Source organism: Syngnathus scovelli, chromosome 19 (assembly GCF_024217435.2).
Source record: "Syngnathus scovelli strain Florida chromosome 19, RoL_Ssco_1.2, whole genome shotgun sequence".
Taxonomy (NCBI): Eukaryota; Metazoa; Chordata; class Actinopteri; order Syngnathiformes; family Syngnathidae; genus Syngnathus; species Syngnathus scovelli.
The window spans coordinates 8,606,343-8,629,566 of NC_090865.1; the positions used below are offsets into that span (position 1 = coordinate 8,606,343).

Here is a 23,224-nt window from a genome sequence, read left to right on the forward strand (position 1 = left end):
TCGTTGGTTCCATGTCGAGCTCTTCCATAACAGGTAGATGCCCTACATGCCTGAGGGCTGCATCAGAGACACTGTTGTCCCTGGCATTGAGCTCTGAGTAGTGTTCCACCCAGCGGTCCAGCTGCTTAGAGTGTTCAGCGATGGTTTCTCCCGAAGCTGATTTCAATGGGACGATTGTGCGGGGTGAGGGTCCAAGTGCCTTTTTGATGTCGTCAAACATGAGTCTGATGTTGCCTGTGTCAGCAGCTGCATGAATGTTGCTGCAGAGCTGTAGCCAATAGTCATTGGCACAACGTCTCGCGGCTTGTTGGAGTTTCCCCCTAGAAGATCGGAGGGCCTGTAGAGTTTTGGTGTTTGGAGTGTGCTTGTAATTTGTGAGTGCGACGTGTTTTTCTTCAAGGATTGGTGCCAATGATGTTAAATTGGCATTGAACCAGTCGTTTGGCTTTCCCTGCTTTTTGCCAAAGACTGACAGGGCCGTGCTGTGTATGGCATCCCTCAAGCCATCCCAGTACTGCTGGGCAGAGCTGGACAGGGGTGGGTCGTGGAGGGAGACCGCTAAGGCACAGAGGAAGGCTGTAGCTTTGGTTGGGTCAGTTGTTTTGCTGCTGCGATGCGATGGTTTGGACCTGTGTAGGTTTTTTGCCTGTAGCTTGACTCGACAGAGCACAAGAGAGTGGTCTGTGTCACAGACTGCACAGTGGAGACTGCGTGTTTGAAGGATGCCTCTGAGATCAGAAGTGCGTGTTATGATCAGGTCTAACTGGTGCCAGTGACCTGGAGCGTGGAGGTCTCTGTTATTATTCTTATTCTTATTTTTGCAAGAACCACACGTGGAGAGTATGCCCTTTTTAAGCACTTGCAAATGGAGTCATTCGTCGCTGTGCATACAGCGATGATCGAATGAGGTCTGACTCAGGCCTCTTGCAAGAGCATTTTTATTGATAAGAAACAGGGTGGGGGTGAGAGTGGACAGGATGGAGTTGAAGCCTCTGACCTCTGGTCCAAGCATATTAGGGGGTGTTTTACGACGTTGTGTAAGACAACACAAGCTAGGTTATTTATTACAGGTTACATTCCAATTTAAGCATAAAACTAATCTAGCTAGGTTATTTATTACAGCCAACCCTAATATATCCCTCCTGTTTATCATATGATTATGTCACCCCAATCAACAAATACAAGCAAGAAAATATAACGAAGAAAGAAGAATAGAAAAAATAATAAAAAAACTCAATAAATAACAGATGATAGTGGGTGGGTTCGGGATTGTCAAGGGTGATACATGATACAAACAACAACAATGACAGCAACTATTTCCAGTGAAGATGAGGCTTTTCCTTAATACTTAATACTCCAGTCCAAATTTAGTGCGTGAGTGAAAAACCTGCGGCAAGATGTTTCAATGCAGGAAAAGTCTCACACTGCCTTAGGCGACCAGAATGCTATCAATAAAAAAAGAAAAAGAAAAACACAGAAACAGTACATCATTGTATCCATCACTTGCGAGGCATTTTCGACGGTCAAATCATCAAGTTTCTGTAAAATATGCTCAGCTAAACAGCATCTACGCAATCCACGTTTCGCAGCACATTATAGTCATCACATCCATCATGTCTGAGAAGTTGTATATGTACTTGTGCGACGGTAGAAGACAACCCTCGTCACAGCAGACTTCAAACACGGGATAACACGGGTCGTAAACAAGCACAACAACACCAGCACAACAAGCACAGGTGTCACTAGTTTCAACAGCAACTGCCACCAAGCGCCAGAGAATAGCCATGAAAATAAATCCCATTGATGTGGGACGTTGTCTTTTGACATGGCCTGCTGTAAGTTCTTCAGTGAATCCATGGTTTCGTTGATGTGTGTGTCATTTTCTCCTGGTATGTATGTGCAACAGGAAGTCCCAATAATGTGGCACACACCACCTTGTGCTGCCGTCAATAAGTCCAGAACCATCCTGTTTTGCAAGACCATCAGTCTAATAGCCAGAATCTCTCGATTTTGTCCATCGTTGACTTGCAGTGAGAGATTCACAAAGCATTGAAAATGATAGTTCAGTGTCTCGATGAAGAGTGATTGTTTTCCAACTCCAATCCAAGGAAAAAGTGCATGAACAACTTTGTGTCCGACGGACCATACTTTATGGTCGTCTGGAACATTCGCACCCCAGACGGGGTCATGAGGGTCAAAGGTTGCAATCGCCCTGCGTCGACGTCCAGAAGAGTTGTGTGCTGTCATCAGCTGACGATGTTGTATCCTGTAGGTGTGGTCTGTCACCCCTACTGGTGCACACACTCCTGTCCAGTTGGCGGGCAGCATCAGATAAACCTTGTGACCACAAAGCCACCAGCCATTCTGTATGAAGTATGTTCCGTTTGATGGTGCAGCCATGTTGGTCGGAGAGCCCTCACCACCTGAAATGGCTCTCTTATCCTGACACTCAGTGGTGATGTCCAAAGCTCCCATCCAGTTTCCTCCTAGAGAGCAGTCGTCGTTAATGCATTTGTGGGTCTCGTTACCTTGGATGTAACGTGTGTAATTCACTACAGCTGGTCTCTCTGTGTAGGCCACTTGCGGCAATGTCCGTCCTTTAACAGTCATACTGAGATTTGTCCAGAAAAGCCGATCACAGGCACCGTCTGCAAGTCCAGGGCGGGAAGGGTCGGCATCACTGACTGTGACAGCACGGTGTTGATATCCAACTCCTCCCATGGATGCCATACATTTCGCTTCAGTGACATTCATTGCTCTGGCCTCCAAGTGAACTTGTGTGGAGGAAGGGGGGAGTTTCGAACACACATAACACCCCTCTTGTGTGTGAGCGCTCACAGTGAACTATACATACCAGTACCAAGTGTTGGTTTCGTATGGGTTTCTGGGGTCCCATGACCAGTCCTCAAAGTTCTCATCGTGTGACCATCGTTTTCCACGGTCAACATTGTCACTTGGTCTGTTCAAATGAGTCCATAGACCATAGCACACTCCAACCACAACGCAGCAGAGGATCCACCTGGCATGTGGAGCCCCGTTGCTACTAGGATCCATCCATCCATTTTCTGAACCGCTTAGTCCCCACGGGGGTCGCGGGCGTGCTGGAGCCTATCCCAGCCGTCATCGGGCAGTAGGCGGGGGACACCCTGAACTGGTTGCCAGCCAATCGCAGTGCTACTAGGATGACAACTGATAAGGGCGGTTCGGTCCCTGTATCACCGATGCCAGAGTCTGGTCCGCATTTCCGGCAGTAAGTCGGATTTGTTCCCAGTGAGGGTTGGACTCCGCCAAGGCTGCCCTTTGTCACCGATTCTGTTCATAATTTTTATGGACAGAATTTCTAGGCGCAGCCGAGGCATTGAGGGGGTCCGGTTTGGGGACCTCAGCATCGCGTCTCTGCTTTTTGCAGATGACGTGGTGCTGTTGGCTTCTTCAGGCCGTGATCTCCAGCTCTCACTGGAACGGTTCGCAGCCGAGTGTGAAGCGGTCGGGCTGAGGGTCAGCACCTCCAAATCCGAGTCCATGGTCCTCGGTCGGAAAAAAGTGGAATGCCCTCTCCGGATCGGGGATGAAATCCTGCCCCAAGTGGAGGAGTTCAAGTATCTTGGAGTCTTGTTCACGAGTGAGGGGAGGATGGAGCGTGAGATCGACAGGCGGATCAGCGTCGACAATAATGCGGACCCTGTACCGGTCTGTCGTGGTGAAGAGAGAGCTGAGCCATTAGGCGAAGCTCTCAATTTACCGGTCGATTTACACTCCTACCCTCACCTTTGGTCATGAGCTATGGGTCGTGACCGAAAGAACGAGATCCCGGATACAAGCGGCCGAAATGAGTTTTCTCCGCAGGATGTCCGGGCTCTCACTTAGAGATAGGGTGAGAAGCTCGGTCATCCGGGAGAGACTCGGAGTAGAGTTGCTACTCCTCCAGGTTGAGAGGAGCCAGATGAGGTGGCTCGGGCATCTTATCAGGATGCCTCCTGGACGCCTCCCTGGGGAGGTGTTCCGGGCATGTCCCACTGGTAGGAGACCCCGGGGACGACCCAGGACGCACTGGAGAGACTATGTCTCTCAACTGGCCTGGGAACGCCTTGGGATCCCCCGGGATGAGCTGGATGAAGTGGCTGGGAGTCCCTCCTAAAGCTGCTGCCCCCGCGACCCGACTCCGGATAAGCGGAAGATGGATGGATGGATGGATGGATGGATGGATGGAGACAATTGCTACTATAACACCTAAATTAATGGAGCAGAACTGGGATACAATATATACCGTATTTGCCGGTGTATTGGTCGACCTTTTTCGATCCAAAATCGACCGAAAAAAATCGACCTCGACTTATACACAGAGTCACAAAATTTAACTTCGTATTCATCGCTTCAAATGTAACCAAGGCCGTTTCTCATGCATCTCATTGTGCGTGGGTGTGCGTCCGTCAGGCTCATCAAACAGCGAGAAACTGAATCATTATAAAGCGTTCGTCGCATTAACACGCATCCTCAGCAACAATTTCAAATATTCTCACCTCAATAACGGACATCGAAAGCCAGGCAGCGACGATGACTGAGTGCACCGGCCGCTGGAAGTCGAATGCGGCCCCACGATCTCATCCGAGGTGCTTGTAAAGTGCCGAACCGCTGGGCCGGGGCCATTTTCGGCCACTTGGCGCATGCTCACGGCCTTTCGGCGGTGCCGGGCGGCCTGCGCGAGTGCACCGGCCGCTGGAAGTCGAATAAGGCTCCGCGATCTCATCCGCGGTGCTTACAAACAGCCGATCCGCTCGTCTTGGAGCTATTTCCGGCTACCCGGCGCGCGCTCACGGCCTCCCGGTGGTCCCGGTCGCCTCCGCGAACCGTTAAAAAAATGTCAAGTGAGCCTACCTTAAGAGAGTTAGAGTTACTCCCGCCGTTCGGCCGCTTAAAGTGCCATGGGAGGCATAGCAACGCGAGAGTGTGCGCTAGAGAATATTTCAATGCGCCAAGCTTTGATGTCTATTCATATGCAAATGAGTTAGGGGGTCATAAAATTTTATGACCTTTTTATGACTTGTTATGGTATCATAAATCACCCTCTTTTGAATTGTGGCGGGGTTGGGGGCATCAAGATGGCGCCAGTCGTGACGGCGCCATTTTTGACTGTCGCCATTTTGGTTTGCTGGCGCCATTTTTAAGATGTGGATATGTATGGGCATGTATTTTTATGAATCAAGACAGGTGCAGCACCTGAGCTAGCTTTGCTATCAGCCCTCTGAGCTACCTTTGCTTCCGGCCCGTACGTGTGAGATTGAAGGGAGCCTTTTTGTTGAGAAGCCAAAGGGGAAGGGGTGTTTGTGTCAGAGTGGGGGGTCACGAGAGGGAGGGGGTGTTTGTGACAGAGGCGGCATTACAGGTGCCAAAAGTTATCTGAAAGAGAAAAAATCAAGGTGTTGTCGCATATAATTTGAGAAACAATAGCTCAGCCAAAGTTATCTGATAGCGAGAGACGCATGTAATTTGGCAAACATTACTTTAGAGGATCAAGGGGTTTTTTTGTTGAGAAAATCATTGAAGTGTCGTTAGCATGCTGCCACAGGTATCTGACAGATAAAAAAAGCAAGGTGTTGATGCATAATTTGACAAACAATAGTGGAGTCGGCATTACTGGAGCCAAGGATATGAGGTAGACCCTTTGATACGGCCAGAGTTATCTGATTCCCTGCGACACGTGAGCCCATAGGCGTGGTCTTATCCCCGCCGAATTTAAAGTTTGGTGTGGACGAGCATCATTTTGGAGAAGAAAAGACAAGCCATAGCTCTGAGCAACGGGGTTGAAGCGCGTCAAAAAGCTGTTTTCGAGATTGGTTAAATGTAAGTCATTTTAATACCTTTCTCGCGATAATAATAATAATAATAATACACTGCGGTTATTTTATAAAACAAAATGTAATGTTTATATAATATTTGCAGACAACATCGTTTTTGCCGATGTCCACGCATCTTTTGACGACGATTTTAGCGACGTTTACCTAACACAATCAGAGTACGGTGAGTCAATCGCGCATCTAAGATAGTTAATATAGAGGGTATTAGTTGCTGATTTTATTTTATGTATGCAACAGATCTCGTGGCCGCGGCCACTAGGAAAAGCGTTCGGCCGACACAAGCTGCCTTCGACCGCCATATTGGAGCAGTCGAAACGTCAGCGCCAGCGCGACCAGCGGTATCAGAGTCACGTGTTACTGTTGAAACCAATCCACTCTCAACCCGCACCGCTCAGCCGGAATCAGCGACGGACTCAGAACTAGTTGAAGCTCTGTCTACTTACGAGGGTTTAAACCATCATCATCAAGAGGCGACAAACAAAGTTGGAGGTATTCCAAATATATAATATTTTTCCCTCTTTGTATGCTATAGTCCGACATGCTATTTTCGGTATTATAAAGGATTAACTTGCAGGTGAGCGTCGTGACACGGGGGCTCAGAGAGAGAGAGAGAGGAAGAGGAGGAGGAGGAGGGGGCAGCCCTTCTACAACACGCACCACTCAAACAGCAGGGGGCCTATAAATTTCCGTCGTAACTGTATCTACAAAAGACGGTTACAAGAATGTTTTAAGATTATACATGCTCTTACAGATTTAGCCGAATCAAAATAGGTTTGTGTTGTTTCTGTTGTGTTTTGTAAAAGAAAATATAATGGATCATCCAAACCTTACGTCAACGGAGTCAGATTTCTTAGCAAACATTGATGAAATAGATTTGCCGTCATTTAGCGGGACAAGCCAAAGAAGTGACACACCAGAGCTAGATTTATCAAACGTTAACAATGTGTGTACGAGTCAAATAACAGATTTGCTCAACAATGTGAGCACGGCTTTGTCAGAGGGGGAGAGACCAGATAGTCCTGCTATTCTCACCCATTTACAAGCTGTCATAGATGAATTGAACAATCAAAGTATGAATGAAGGTGGACAGAGTCCGACACAAATCCCGTCACAATTGCTAAACATGATAGCAGAATTAAACAATCAAGCTAATGGCAACAACGGGCGTATCAGTCCTGACATTCCTGTCCAGTTGCTAAACATCATCCAAAATCTAAATACACAGCCTCTGGTTGACCCGTTGACCGCTAACACTGTCGATTCATCACCGGTTGCTATTGACGACGTTCCGCCGATATTTCAGCCTAACAACTGCTCTGTTATAATTGATCACGAAATAGACGTTATTAATGACAACACACCAGCATTTCAACACACGCCCCAGCAATCTAACAACGGTTCTGTATTAGCTGACCAACGCGGCGGTTCTATTGTAATCAATAGGCCGCATTTCAATAATGTAGAGGTAAGGCGACAGTTAAATATACCATCGCAACAGAACATTAATGATTTTGCAACCTTCTACCTCCAGATTGAAGATAAAATAGATGATGTCATGCAAGAGGTAGCTAGCAGGGCGCAAACAGGTGATGTAATTCAGATAGAGCTAGTGGGTGGTAACGATAGAGCTCACATCTACCAGCAAACTAGTGATATAAACTCTATCAGAGATAATGTATCAAACATGCTTGAACGTTTAGCCCAATCAAATACAGAGCTTCTGGCTGATGAGGGCTTAGAGCTCATTGTACAAATAGTCACTCCATTGCGTGGTGGAATGCGTCGCAGGCTGTTGAACACAACCAACAGAGAGATTTTGAGGTTGAAAAAACGACACCTACACATACCTCGTAATAAAGACAATAATTTGTGTTTCGCTCTCTCACTAACCTATCTGCTAAATGACACACTTACAGCAAAACAGGCCACAAGACAAGCGCGGCTCTTACATGAGAGTGTAGGATTGGATTGTCAAACACCTGTGAGTCTGGGCGATGTCCATAAATTTGAGAAAGTCCTCAAACGGAAAATAACTGTAATGTATCGAAAAGAGGACTGCCGCCCCATGACCTTTTTCGACACGCGTTACCCCAAAACAGATAACGATACCTTATTTGTCTTAAACCTTGAGGGTCATTATTACGGCGTGAAAGCGATTGAGGCATTTGTTGGCCAACGCATTCTTTTGCAGGCGTTGTTACAAAGGGCATGAGAATTGGCAACAGCACCAGTGTGAAGGACACTGTGGCGTTTGTCTTGATCCATGCTGTAAACAGCGACGGTTTAAACCTGTCATCTGCCCCGACTGTAACAAATCTTGTCGTAATGAGGAATGCTTTACCAAACATAAAGAGTCTCGATCAATGAATCGTGTGAGCAACTGCACTTCATACAAAAAATGCTTGGAGTGTGGTCTTCACTATTATGTGAAAGCTGATGGTACCGGTGCTAAACATCGTTGCCCTGTTAAAAAATGCACAGTGTGTGATGAGATCTTAAATCAAGATGACGCCTTGTTGAACCCCCACATGTGCTACATTCAGCCCATCAAACCTCAACCACCGTGCAAAAATAAGGTCTACTACGATTTCGAAACTTATGTAGATTCAGACGGTTTACACAAACCTTTTCTCATCTGTTGCAAATCAAATAGACTGGCGAAGCATTGGTATGGCACAGATTGTGTTGATGAATTTCTCAGATTTTTCCGAAGGCCACGGTTTAAACAAACTACGTTTGTTGCACATAATGCGAGAGGTTTTGATTCATACATACTGATAAGGAGAATGCTTGAATTAGGTCTCAAACTTGACATTCTGATGCAAGGGAGTAAAGTTCTATCATTTGTCGATTTAGACACAAAATCTCGATTCATAGACTCTCTCTCATTCTTGACGATGCCTCTAAGTGCAATGCCTAAGGCCCTGGGGTTTGAAGACAAATCAAAGGGTTACTTCCCACACAAATTCAGCTCTTTAGAGCATCTAAACTATGTAGGGTCTCACCCTGACCCCACGTACTACGGCACCGATCGAATGTCACCCTCCCAACGATCAAAGTTTGGCAAGTGGTATGCCAAAGAAGCTAACAATGTGTTTGATTTTGCTAAACAGGCAATAGCCTACTGCGAGAATGATGTTGATCTCCTAATGCAAGGGTGTGAAAAATTCAGGAGTGAGTTTTTTGAGGCCACCGGAACAGATCCATTCAATGCGGTAACAATTGCGTCGGCGTGCATGAAAGTTTTTCGAGCTAATTTTCTAACACCTCAAACACTAGCCATTACACCATCAGGCAACTATATGCGTCAGCACAAAGCTTTCTCGCACGATTCTATTCAGTACATGCAATGGATCATGCACAGCCAAAATATCCAAATTAGACATGCATTGAACGGTGGTGAAGTTAGGATAGACAACTACTTTGTAGATGGTTATTGTGAAATCGGGGGCGTAAAAATAGTGTTTGAGTATTTTGGTTGTTATCACCACGGCTGCGCAGAATGCTTCGACCTCTCTAAAATATGCCCGACAACCAAACGCCCTTTTCAGGAGAGGTTTGATAAAACACAAAAGAAAATTCAGGATCTACAGCTTAGACAGGATGTGTACCTTGTAATCATGTGGGAGCATGAATGGTTGCAAATGAAAAAGACGGACATAGAGGTGAAGGAATTCCTTAAAAAAAACAAATTTCCTACACCGCTCAAACCGAGGCAGGCTCTTTTTGGGGGCCGAACAAACGCATTCGTTTTAAGATACACGGCAGGGCCGAACGAGCGTGTGTTGTATGTTGATGTGACATCATTATATCCTTTCATCAACAGTACAGGTACCTACCCCATCGGCCACCCAATGATTATCCACGGTGATTTTAAAGACCCTAGATCGTATTTCGGTTTCATCAGCGCCACAGTCAACCCACCCCGTGGTTTGTATTTTCCTGTTCTACCGTTCAAAACAGCTAAAGGTAAACTCGTCTTCACACTGCGCCGAGTGTAACAACCAGCAGACGGCTTGTACACATAGTGATGAGCAAAGATCGTTAACAGGTGTTTGGACAACCCCTGAATTTGTTAAGGCACTTGATCTCGGGTACACGGTTGCAGAAATTACAGAAGTGTGGCATTACACAAGAACGAGCGACACAATTTTCCGTGATTACATGCGAACATTTTTAAAAGGTAAACAAGAATCTTCAGGTTATCCGGCTCACGTGGTCAACCAGGCTGACAGAGAAAGATACATACAAGGGTATGCCATTCATCAGGGTATCCAACTCGATCCTTCCAAAATTGCTGTAAACCCTGGCAAAAGGCAAGTGTCAAAACTCTGTCTTAACAATCTGTGGGGAAAACTCGCGCAACGTGACAACATGACAAACACAAAAATTGTGACAAAATCAGAGGATTTTTTTGAACTTTTGTTTTCAGGTCTGTACAATGTGAAATTCTTCCATTTTATCAATGAGAAGCTCTCAATTGTACAGTATTGTATCAACATAAACAATGAGATCCCCGCCTCAAAAACATCAAACGTGGCTGCAGCGTGTTTCACAACAGCCTATGCACGCCTAAAAATGTACAGCTATTTAGACATTTTACAGAGGCGTGTCCTTTACACCGATACAGACAGCCTCGTGTACACTGTGAAGCCAGGTGAAAGTGTTCTCCCTCTAGGGGATTATCTGGGTGATTTGACAGATGAGCTTTCGAACGACAGCATTTTAGAATTTGTCTCAGCCGGCCCCAAAACATACGCTTATAAAACACGAGGGTCATCTCAGACGGTCATGAAGGTAAAGGGTATCACACAAAGTCATGAAAGCGGTCAGAGCATCAATCTCGATAGCATGCTCAGTTTGGTTCAAGGGTACATCGATACAGCAGGTGCAACCTCAGATGTGCTTTACGCTCCCCAACATAATATCGTTCGCGATATTTCATCTCAGAAACTTGTCATTTTCCAAGCGGCTTCGTGTGGTGTACGATAAAAGAAGGCTGCTTGAGCGAGGCACCACTGAACCGTTTGGCTACTGATATCCATACGTGTGTCTGTGTGTGTAAATGGCTTTTAATCAGATCGAATTCGACCCCAGATTAGAACTTCCTTTTTCATCTCTAGTTGCAGGGCCTTCAGGTTGTGGCAAGACTTTCTTTGTAAAAAATGTATTGCAAAATCCTGAACATGTTCTGAGAAAAAAACCTGATAATATTGTCTGGGTTTATACTTCATATCAGCCAATGTACGATGAGCTCAAAAACCTGAATAAAGACATTGTTTTTATCAAGGGGCTGCCTGAATCTTTTGATGACGAGAAGCTGTTCCCGCCACAGCAGCACCATCTGCTGATTTTGGATGACGTCATCTTCCAAGCTTCGGATAACCCTGAAGTGGTCCGAATATTCACCCAATATAGACATCATAAAAATTTAAGCGTTATAATACTAACGCCGTACTATTAGTTTAAACAGTAATTATTTGATTTTGTTCAAAAACCCCCGCGATAAACTGCAGGTGAGTGTCCTGGCGAATCAAATTTCTCCCAGCAACCGGACGTTTTTCCCGGAATGCTTTGAAGATGCTACAAGAGAGCCGCATGGGTATTTACTGGTAGATTTGACACCTTCATGCCCAGAACAATATAGACTACGTACAGGTGTACTACATAACCAGTGGCCTGTCGTTTATATACCCAAACAATAAAACGATGACGAAGCTTTTAAAAACAAACGCACCGTTACTCAAATCTCTGTTTACATCCAAACCGGCCAAACGTAAGCATTTGCTACTCAGAGGCCCCAGTAGTTTGGTGAAAGCATTATGTGAGATTGCTCTAAATCTTCTTAAAGGACATGTACCCTTAAAATCAAAACTTTACAAGAGACTTAAAAAGCAAAAGAAAAATATCCGCTTTTTGGCTGATAAGAAAAATACTTTGAAGAAGAAAAGAGCTGTGTTAGTTCAGAAATGTGGTTTTATATTGCCGTTACTGGCCGCTTTCGCACCTGTTCTCGGGAGTGTCATTAGTGGCTTTATGAACAAAGCATAAAATGAGTTTGAAAACGGCTCAGAAAATGTTCCTGATTTCACCTTATCAGCTCGAGAGGCTGAATCGACCCGCTCCGACCATCCGTGATACAGCAGAGCATTCTTTGGATGATGAGATGAAACAGGTTTTGGATAATAAAAATTTAAATCAATATGAAAAGATCAAAATTTATCAGACCTTAATGCAGCGTTACTTGGGGTTGGTCAAACAAAAAGACTCCGAGCAAATTCCTATTACGATTCGCAACGAAGCCAACGAGAGGGCTGAAATAAAGACCGCTGATGAGACCGCAATTGATGTGACAGGTAGACGCTATGAGGATATTCTTGACGCCATAGGTCCACGTTTCCGACGCAATGCCAACTATGTGCTGAAAAGACTGTCGGCAGAAGATGTAAGCTGGATGCCGTTAAGTGAATTTGTTTTTAGAGGAAAAACTATCAAAGGCTCCCATATGAGCGATCTGTTGAGACATTTGTGTGCGAGTGGGAAAAAAAATCAACGAGAAACCGGTAGGATGGAGTGAATTTCTTCGCACGCTAGCCCGGTTAAACTTACCGGAAGCAAGCATCTCCAACCCCTTGGCTCGCACAGATTTTAAACGTTTAAAATACGCTACAGGTGAAGATGGGGATGTTTCTTATGTAGAAGATGTAAACATGATGAATAAAAAAAAAGAAAGAGGACAGTAAAATGGGTTAGTTATTAGATGATACTCTATTGTTGTTAGTGAAAAAAACGCATGACTCTGTAACTCTCTTTATCAATGTTTATTGAATAAAAGAGATTTTATAAAACATTAACATGGTTTCAGACAATGACATTTTTTAAATTTATGCAATGAACATGATGTTTGCCCGCCGCACATCCGGTCTGGTCTCCGACATTTTTTGACAAACTCGCTAACCATGGCGTCGTTATGGAGAGGATCCGAATTGTAATGAGTCAGCACTTCACGATAGGTGTGCCCCCATCCGCGTTGGCTTAAATAATACACACAGTGTTGACCACAGGTGTCTGTGAGCTCGTGTTGCAACTGCCCGTTCTGATATTCGACCCGTTTAGAATGCTTCTTCAAAAATCTGTATATACTCGCCGGGTAGTACGGGCTGTCCGGTGGCAGACCAAAAGGATCAAAGAATGTGGCCGAACCATTCGCTTCTAAAGTCAAAGCGAGCCAGTGCTCTCCGGGTAAATGTCTTGGATGCGTGTTGACGATGTAATATTTCGGAGGCGTGTCTCTGACGTCAGCTAACTCATCCGATGCGAAAACGCCTCCAAATAAGGTTCTCTGCATCCGGGTCATAATCATGTCCAATTCACGACCGTTCATAGCGTTAATAATAGTCCATCAATACGTACTTCCCTCTTAGCCTTTCCCTCATTAATCTCTATAAGCGAATCATAAGCCGCGTATACAATGAGGGTCGCTGTGTGTGGTAACGGCGTTCTGAAACGTAAATCGAGTCTCAGGACCACGCTATTGATCGGCGTTAACGCGCCTGAGTCATCTACCTGACTTAAATTGAAAACAAAAAGTGAGTAGCCCTGACTAAAATCCTGTTGGTCTATACAGAGAGGTAGAGCTTTCAGAAAACGCCCCGTTGCTGTGTATAAATTATGAAATTCACGTGTACATATCACAGCTTCGAAATTGGGCTGAAAAGCTTTGGCAGGTATTTGTCGACCTTCGTGGCTGAGAGCTAAATACTCTATGTTATAATGCAAAAAATTAAACGGGTTTAAATCTCTCCGTCCCATGAAACTGTTGTGGTTTACGAGCGCTATTACAATTTGCTTGGGGATATGTCCGAGGAATAGATTATCCTGATGACAAATTCTTGAGTTTTGGGGTACACTGTAGGGCTTCATATTAACTCTCGTTAACGGATAAAGGGCGTTACCTTTTTGTAATGCGGCGGCGTGACCTATTGCCACGGCCGGTGAGATTGATACTTTTTTCACAAATAAGGACGCTCCGAGTATTTTGAGACACGAATCGCTGTCTGGAGCACTCATGAGACAGAAATCATCAGAAGCTCTAGTTAACTTTAGACGCAAATCCACATTATTCAATAGATGGCGTTCGGAGAAGAAAATATCTCCATGAAGTGGTCCCATAAGATGAAATTCGCGTGAGCCGGCAATTTGTTGTGCGCGCCGCACAAAACCGGCGTTAGCCACGCCCTCTTCGAAAGAAATGGAGTCCATACGCCCCCTACTGTCTTTTGCGAACATTCCTGCTGTGAATTGTGACTCCAAAGAATCGTTTGAAAAGTTTAACAGCAGCTCGATGATGGATCTGTAGGCGTGCGTGGCACTAGATTGTGAGATTAACCGTCCACCCAACGAAATATCTAATTGATTAAAAATTGTGTTTATAGGGAAATTCACGATGCCGACTTGCTCCTGCGGTGGAATATTTGTGCCATCTCTACGCGTCACCTTTGCACGGAGATGTAGTAAAGTGTCGGATAAATCTAAATATTTTGAGCCGTCCCCCGGTATAAAAAATTGGTGTTAACGGTTGAAATTCGACATATGAGCTATCTTCTATGGAGAATTGCGTCAAAGGGGCCGAAAACAAATCTAGACTTGATAGCGTCGCCTCTTGACTTTTAAAATGTAGAAGGGCCATTTTTTAAGAGAAAATATCTGTCTTGCGTCTTCTCCGCTTTTTCCTGACAACTGGCCTGAGACCGGTGGAGCGCCTTTTTCTTTTAACGCTCCTTTTTCTCCGCCCCCCAGGTTGCAATCGCCCACGTGACAATACAGCTAGCCCGGAACCTTCTTGCTCGGGGCCTTGTTTCTGGTGGATTCTTTGAATGACGCGCCCCGCTACATCCGTTGCTATGTTTTTAGCGGCGGCTTGAAGATGCGGCTTCGCCAAGTTAAACCCGTTTTTGAACATAGGCATCACGAAACGAAATAATTTTGCAAAAATAGACCCTATCCCTCCTCCGTACTGAACCGGCGAACCTGCAAAACCTTGAAACGCGCCCCCCACTTGTGTTTCATAGTAATCAACAAAACGATACAAGTCAGGGTGCATTGACGATGACGTCATTTTTTTATTTATTTATTTATTATTTTTTTTTAATTTATTATTATTTCGATCTAAAATGCAGAGTGAGAATGACCTTCCCGTATTCGAAATCTATCGGGTTGTTCTGGTCTGTTCGCAGGTAAACTGAAATGGTTTCAATGTGGCTTCTGCACACATCTAAATAGTATACCGGGTTAAAAGTTCTGTTTACAATATCACCATAATTACCTTCAAGAGGTAAAGTTCTAAGCATAGGCGCGTACGCGTCACCAACTGTTTGATGATGTATTATGTCTGTGTAGATGAACATAAAATAAGATCCAGCCCGTCTGTCGGCAGGATGTTGTGCGTTTAAGCCTTCCGGTTTGAGTGACAGCCAATGCTCGGGGGTCATTCCGACAATGTACGCCAGGGGGCTCTTGAACATAATTCTCAATCCTTCTTCACCCGAAAACATGAACCTCTGTTTGTGTTGATCAAATCGGACGTCAATCTTTTTGTTACTCGCTTTAGTTAATAGAGTTTGAATGTCCAAAGCTAACGAGTCATGATTTTGATAAACACCTCCTTTTGTTTTAAGCATATGTCGAGTTTCTGAGTCATCTTGGAACGTATCACCTCTAGGGGGCGGATTTTTAGGTTGTTTTAAATAGAAATTTCGTTTTTTCTCAGGAATGGTGGGTATTGAGTTGATGTATGAAATCTCACATAAACCGACCTCCCACGAACCTTTTAAATCGATATGTTGAGCTAGTTCGGTTTTAAATTCTGTGAGTGTGTTTGAGCTAAAAAGGTGTATACTGGCATTTGACGCTAATGTGACGTAGAATTCTCTCTGGTGTTCACCCATCTTGTAATTTCCACAGAATGGCTGTTTTAGAGATCGTCAGATGTTTTTAATACTCTTTGTGGGTACCCAACTGTCGAATTTGGCTGGCCAGCCTACCCAGTGTACGAGGGACTCGCGTTTACCTGCCACAGTACGTGATTTAAGAATTTTCTGTATGCGAAAATTTTTATTTTTTTTTATTTTTACTTTTTGTAATTCCTCTTCGTAAAAGCTACCTTCTACAGGCATACCATCCAAGTCCGATATTTTATAGACGGGAGGAACACGGTGGAGACGTTGTCTTATTCTGAAAATTTCATCCGTGTAACTTTGTAAATAACCTTTTTCAAAATTGCCTTTTATTTTGGAAATTCTCACAGTTTCACCCGGTGCGAACCGGAACTTGTACCCCCGTCGGAAAGGATTTTTGGCGTACAGGTTGGTGAAGACGATATTCTTATTCTCTTCGTTTACAGCGTTCGGTGTCATTTTTATACTGCTGTGAAAACTGTCGTTATAACTGACAATAAAATCCTGAATTACATCCACGTATCGTTGTGTGTTCTTAGCTGTGAAATACCTCCACATGCGCGTTTTTAACGTTTTGTTGAATCTTTCGATCGTTTGCGCTTTAGTGTCCGAGGCGGTGGAAAAATGTGTAATATTGTGCTTTCTCATTAATTTCTGGAAATGTTTGTTAAAAAACTCCACCCCTTTATCTGTTTGAAGGCGTAATGGTGAACCGCTAACTGATAGGATATCTTCAAATGCTTTGGTGACCTGTGTACCTGTTTTAGATTTCAAAACGCGTACATATGCACGTTTCGAGAAGATATCAATTACGGTTAGTAAATATTTATATCCATCGTTGTAGCGTGCTAGTGATTGCATATCGCACAAATCTGCTTGGAATTGTCTCATAGGACCTCGAACAAAAACTTTATTTCTAGGAAAAGTTATTCTGGCTGGCTTGTGTAAAGTGTATGCGTCCTGATCGGATAAAAAAGCTTTTACTTTTCTAATGTTAGTGTTGTTACAGCTAATAATCGCTTCTCTGTGTAGGCGTCTCTCACCCCCAAAACTAGCAGGATTCTTAGCACAATAATAGAGTCTCTGAAGACACCTGTCGCCACCCATTGTTAGGTAAGTTCTGATGGATATCAGATTGTGACGCTGTTAATAAAACAAACAGGTATGATATCTCGCGATTTTGAATAAACACAGAGAAACAGTCACTTTTACGGTCACAATAGTTTATTACAGAAAAAATCAAACTACTTCTTAAAAAAACATTACTAATAAACAGAAACAAGAGTAAAACATGGTAAAAAAATGTTTTTCTATAAATCCTAAGGTTTGACATAACGCATGAATTTACCGAGCTTTTCGGCCTCGTCGACGCACTTAATGGAGATGAGCAATTCGGAGACCACGGCTGGAGCTTTGTCCTCGGTGAAAGTGGACACCAGCACCTCGGTTACGTCCATAAAGTTCTTATCTTGCACCTTGTTTTTTGCCACCTTTATGTTACCGCGGCGGTTCACCAGAGCCTTAACAAACCTTTTGAAGTTTTCCTTGGACAGGTCTTCCAGCGCGTCCATCTCGAGCCCCTTTTTAGTGGGCATTATTTCAAATTTTTAGCGGGGGGGTTAAGTCGAGGTTAGTAAACGCGCGAGATGAGAGGTCCGAACGCACTGCTGCTTTGGGCAGACTTTAGCTTTCGATTTGGCTTTTTTTTTTTCCCTCTGTGTAGGCTTGTCTCTCCCCCAAAACTAGCAGGATTCTTAGCACAATAATAGAGTTTCTGAAGACATCTCTCGCCATTGAATAAACACAGCAAAACGGTCACAATAGTTTATTACAGAAAAAATCAAACTACTTCTTAAAAAAACATTACTAATAAACAGAAACAAGTGTAAAACATGGTAAAAAAAATGTTTTTCTATAAATCCTAAGGTTTAACATAACGCATGAATGAAGATAACATAGATGGTGTTACTTTGGACCCTATTAGAGTTTTAAACTTCTTTAGCTGCCCCCCTGTTAAATCTAAAAGTACTGTTAGGAAAGTCATCAATTGGCTCCACATTTTTTTCACAAAACCTCCCATTGTGTTTTTCCAAACGTTCTAAATAATAGAGCGACTTCGTTGCTAGTCAGAACAGTGTCACCAGCTTCTTGTTTTATCGCACGGAGCCGTGTGAAGATCTTGCCTTCATGAGCTAGGTCATGTAGAATGGCAGAAAAAGAATTGCGAATGTTTATAAGCGATGCAGAGGTTTTAAAATAGAAAAACATTGTCGACAACGTGTGGAGGAAGTCAGCATTGCACAGCTCAGCCGTCACTGCTTCGTAATTCGCATATAAATAAAAGTTTCGATCCTCAACATACAGGCACGTATGGTGCATTTGGCTAAGATCATCAAGAGCACATCCGTCACACTTAGATTTAGCATGCTTCATTAAGGCATCATACAAAAGATGAACCACCATCAGCTTCAGGCGTGTGTAGTCTTCAATCACCAACCATTTAAGAGGCTCTATCGTCATATTATACTCTGTGTCCTGCTGTGTGTTGATTCTCACAGGCGTCGAGGTCATCGGAGAAACGGCCCCAAACTCAAGGACCATCGTGTTGTCAGCCTCCGTGTCCTGCTGTGTGTTGATTCTCACAGGCGTCGAGGTCATCGGAGTGTCAACAATCGTGTCGTCAGCCTCCTCAAAATCACAGGGTACCTCTGCTTCTGTCTCTCTGAGTAAGACTCTAATGTCGGCAGCAGACAAGCATGGCGAATCCATACCATTTTCAGGATAGCGTGCGCAGGCGTCATCAAACAATTCGATGGCTCGTGACGAGGACCACGGTTCATGCTGCTCCTCCTGCTGTTGCTGCCCCGAGGTTTCAGGGGTTTCAAACACGTCAAAAGTTGATGGCAAAGCTCCATAGAGAGAATCGGGTTGCAGATCGTCGAGGCAGATCGGTGACATGCATTCGCTCGGGTCGGGTGTAGGTAGTGGAAGAATCTCAAACCTTTCCGCCCATGTCTCAGGCCCCGCTGGCGTCGGTCGTGGCGACGCTACGAAAGCTGTGTTCCCATCGTCAGCAGCATCTGACTCTGCATCAGAGTTGTCAGGGCTTGACCAGAACGTGATGCCCATAGGTGCAGAACGTGGTAAAAGTCTTCTGGCAAGCATTTTTTGGGCCATCTTCTTTCTCTTGTGCGTGCGTGTGTGAAAGAGACGTCTGCAAGCCCGCTCTTATACAATTTAGATAGTTATGCTAATGACTATAACTCCACCTTTTCTGTGACTGCAGGTGAGAAAAAGAGGGGGTAGGAGGAGGAGGAACAGTCTAGTGTGTTGAGAAGGGGGGTAGTTTAAACTTAATTTTTTAGTAAGGGTTAATCTAAAGCCAGTTTACGTTTCACTCCGACGACGTTTGTCCAGACACGGCTTGATAGAAAAAGCCCCGTAATACTCTCCCCATATGCTTGCATCTTTTCATACCACATTGTTAATGGTATATTCAAAATTGTCTGGAAAAGTCCGCATTCGCTGTTAAACGCTTCAAGTTTTAGAAACATTAGATCGATTAGATCTCCATCTTCTGCCCCATCAACAGTTTGACGAGAAACTTTCAGCCGGAAAAAACATCTCCCGCCGGCTGTGATTTTTGAAATCCAAGTTGCATTCAGCTCACCTTCTAACCCGTATTCATTGAGAAATTCAGTTAAAACCTCTGGCAGGAGTTGATTTAAAACAGCCCAATCATTTGAGTTCAGAGTACCAACCGCATGGGCTTGCTCATAGTTGCTGTTGTTTGATCCAGAGCTCTCTTGGTTTCTCATAAAGAAAGACAACTCACCAGTCTCGGAAAAAAATTTAAATCCCCATAGAGTCTCTGGTGTTAGATGCCAGCTCCGCTCAAGTTTTTCTGTAGGCCTTTGTTGCATACGTCTTAGATACATTTGTTTCTTCCTAGGCGCGTCTAGCAAACCGTCAGGGCCTTTACGGCAAAGATGGATACTGACCGGTGTCTCCGCTATCATGATTTGAGCTTCAGGTTTGCAGTTTAACACCACAGCTTTAGCTCTTTTCTATGAACCATCAGCACGATACTCTCACGTAAATATATGAACAGCAGGTCCGGCCCTTCTCCCAAACCACACCTCTGTGTATCACGTGTTTGTTTATTTATTTTTTTTTTTTTTTTTTTTTTAAATCAGGATATGTTTTAAACTTAGACAGCCTTCATAAAAAACAGAGGCCTTCGTCTGTCTCCACCCAAAGTTAAACGGTTCCACTTGGCCCCAGTAATGCCGACTCCACTATTGTTTGTCAAATTATGCATCAACACCTTGCGACACTTCAATGATTTTCTCAACAAAAAAAAAACCCTTGATCCTCTAAAGTAATGTTTGCCAAATTACATGCGTCTCTCGCTTTCAGATAACTTTGGCTGAGCTATTGTTTCTCAAATTATATGCGACAACACCTTGATTTTTTCTCTTTCAGATAACTTTTGGCACCTGTAATGCCGCCTCTGTCACAAACACCCCCCTCCCTTCCCCTTCTCAACAAAAAGGCTCCCTTCAATCTCACACGTACGGGCCGGAAGCAAAGTTATCTGCTTCCCTAGCTAAGAGGGCTTTTAGCAAAGATAGCTCAGGTGCTGCACCTGTCTTGATCCATAAAAATACATGCCCATACATATCCACATCTTAAAAATGGCGCCAGCAAACCAAAATGGCGACAGTCAAAGATGGCGGCGTCACGACTGGCGCCATCTTGATGCCCCCAACCCGCCACAATTCAAAAGAGGGTGATTTATGATACCATAACAAGTCATAAAAAGGTCATATAATTTTATGACCCCTAACTAATTTGCATATGAATAGACATCAAAGCTTGGCGCATTCTATTATTCTCTCGCGATCTCATCGGCGGTGCTTGTAAAGTGCCGAACCGCTGGGCCGGGGCTATTTTCGGCCACTTGGCGCATGCACACGGCCTTTCGGCGGTGCCGGGCGGCGTGCGCGAGTGCACCGATCGCTGGAAGTCGAATGCGGCCCCGCGATCTCATCCGCGGTGCTTGTAAAGTGCCGAACCGCTGGGCCGGGGCCATATTCAGCCACTTGGCGCATGCGCACGGCCTTTCGGCGGTGCTGGGCGGCGTGCGCGAGTGCACCGGCCGCTGGAAGTCGAATGAGGCTCTGCGATCTCATCCGCGGTGCTTACAAACAGCCAATCCGCTCGTCTTGGAGCTATTTCCGGCTACCCGGCGCGCGCTCACGGCCTCCCGGTGGTCCTGGTCGCCTCCGCGAACCGTTAAAAAAATGTCAAGTGAGCCTACCTTAAGAGAGTTAGAGTTACTCCCGCCGCTCGGCCGCTTAAAGTGCCACGGGAGGCGTAGCAACGCGAGAGTGTGCGCTAAGTGCGAGAGGTGGTGTTTTTACTCGCCGCGTCAGCTAAAGGGAAGCCATTCCCCTCCACGGCGGCACCGGCAGCTTCCGAGCGTCTCCCCGAGTGCTCGGAAGTCCGTGCGGGGGGAAGATGAGAGCCGTGCGAGGTACCAGGTGGAGCCGGACGGTCACCGGCGCCGCTCGCCGCGCGCGCCGGCCGCCGGAAGTCGAATGCGGCCCCGCGATCTCATCCGCGGTGCTTGTAAAGTGCCGAACCGCTGGGCCGGGGCTATTTTCGGCCACTTGGCGCATGCGCACGGCCTTTCGGCGGTGCCGGGCGGCGTGCACGAGTGCACCGGCCGCTGGAAGTCGAATGCGGCCCCGCGATCTCATCCGTGGTGCTTGGAAAGTGCCGAACCGCTGGGCCGGGGCTATTTTCGGCCACTTGGCGCATGCGCACGGCCTTTCGGCGGTACCGGGCGGCGTGCGCGACTGCACCGGCCGCTGGAAGTCGAATGCAGCCCCGCGATCTCATCCGCGGTGCTTGTAAAGTGCCAAACCGCTGGGCCGGGGCCATTTTCGGCCACTTGGCGCATCCGCACGGCCTTTCGGCGGTGCCGGGCGGCGTGCACGAGTGCACCGGCCGCTGGAAGTCGAATGAGGCTCCGCGATCTCATCCGCGGTGCTTACAAACAGCCGATCCGCTCGTCTTGGAGCTATTTCCGGCTACCCGGCGCGCGCTCACGGCCTCCCGGTGGTCCCGGTCGCCTCCGCGAACCGTTAAAAAAATGTCAAGTGAGCCTACCTTAAGAGAGTTAGAGTTACTCCCGCCGTTCGGCCGCTTAAAGTGCCACGGGAGGCGTAGCAACGCGAGAGTGTGCGCTAAGTGCGAGAGGTGGTGTTTTTACTCGCTGCGTCCGCCAGAGCGAGGCAATTCCCCGCCACGGCGGCACCGGCAGCTTCCGAGCGTCTCCCCGAGCGCTCGGAAGTCCGTGCGGGGGGAAGATGAGAGCCGTGCGAGGTACCAGGTGGAGCCGGACGGTCACCGGCGCCGCTCGCCGTGCGCGCCGGCCGCTGGAAGTCGAATGCGGCCCCGCGATCTCATCTGCGGTGCTTGTAAAGCGCCGAACCGCTGGGCCGGGGCTATTTTCGGCCACTTGGCGCATGCGCACGGCCTTTCGGCGGTGCCGGGCGGCGTGCGCGAGTGCACCGGCCGCTGGAAGTCGAATTCGGCCCCGTGATCTCATCCGCGGTGCTTGTAAAGTGCCGAACCGCTGGGCCGGGGCCATTTTCGGCCACTTGGTGCATGCGCACGGCCTTTCGGCGGTGCCGGGCGGCGTGCGCGAGTACACCGGCCGCTGGAAGTCGAATGCGGCCCCGCGATCTCATGATTTGAACTGCAACTGACGTCAGCGGCGCAGCACACACGCGGCGTTGTTTACATAAAGGACAAAGGATTCGATCACGGGATTTAATGACTTGGAGTGACAAAGATTGTTTGATACAATTGTTTATAATTATATGGGCCTGTGGAATAATTTGAACTGCAACTGACGACGAGTCCGACGTCAGCAGCGCACACGCGGCGTTGTTTACATCAAGAACGAAGATTTTGCTCGATGGATTTATTGATTTGGAATGACACAGATAGTTTGATAATATTGTTGTTCATATATTAGGAATTTGATACATACGTTATATATCGTTATATGGGCCTGTGGAATAATTTGAACTGCAACTGACTACGAGTCCGATGTCAGCAGCGCGGCGCACACGCACAGTTGATTACATAAAGGACGATCGATAGATTTAATGATTTGCAGTGACACAGATGGTTTGATAATATTGTTGTTATATAATAGTTATTTGATATATAATTTATGTATCGTTATTTGGGTCTGTGGAATAATTTGAACTCCAACTGACGACGAGTCCGACGTCAGTGGTGCGGCGCACACGCGGAATTGTTTACATAAAGGACGATCGATGGATTTAATGATTTGGAGTGACACAGATGGTTTGATAAAGGTGTTATTTATGT

At 45.9% G+C, this 23,224-nt stretch overlaps 1 long non-coding RNA gene across 1 annotated transcript; it reads left to right on the plus strand.

Moving 5' to 3' along the window:
- Positions 1-5,365: 5,365 nt before the first annotated feature.
- Positions 5,366-11,140, plus strand: LOC125987019 (uncharacterized). Its single transcript, XR_011085877.1, has 2 exons — positions 5,366-6,344; positions 6,430-11,140. It is a non-coding gene; the product is annotated as an uncharacterized lncRNA (long non-coding RNA).
- Positions 11,141-23,224: the final 12,084 nt, after the last annotated feature.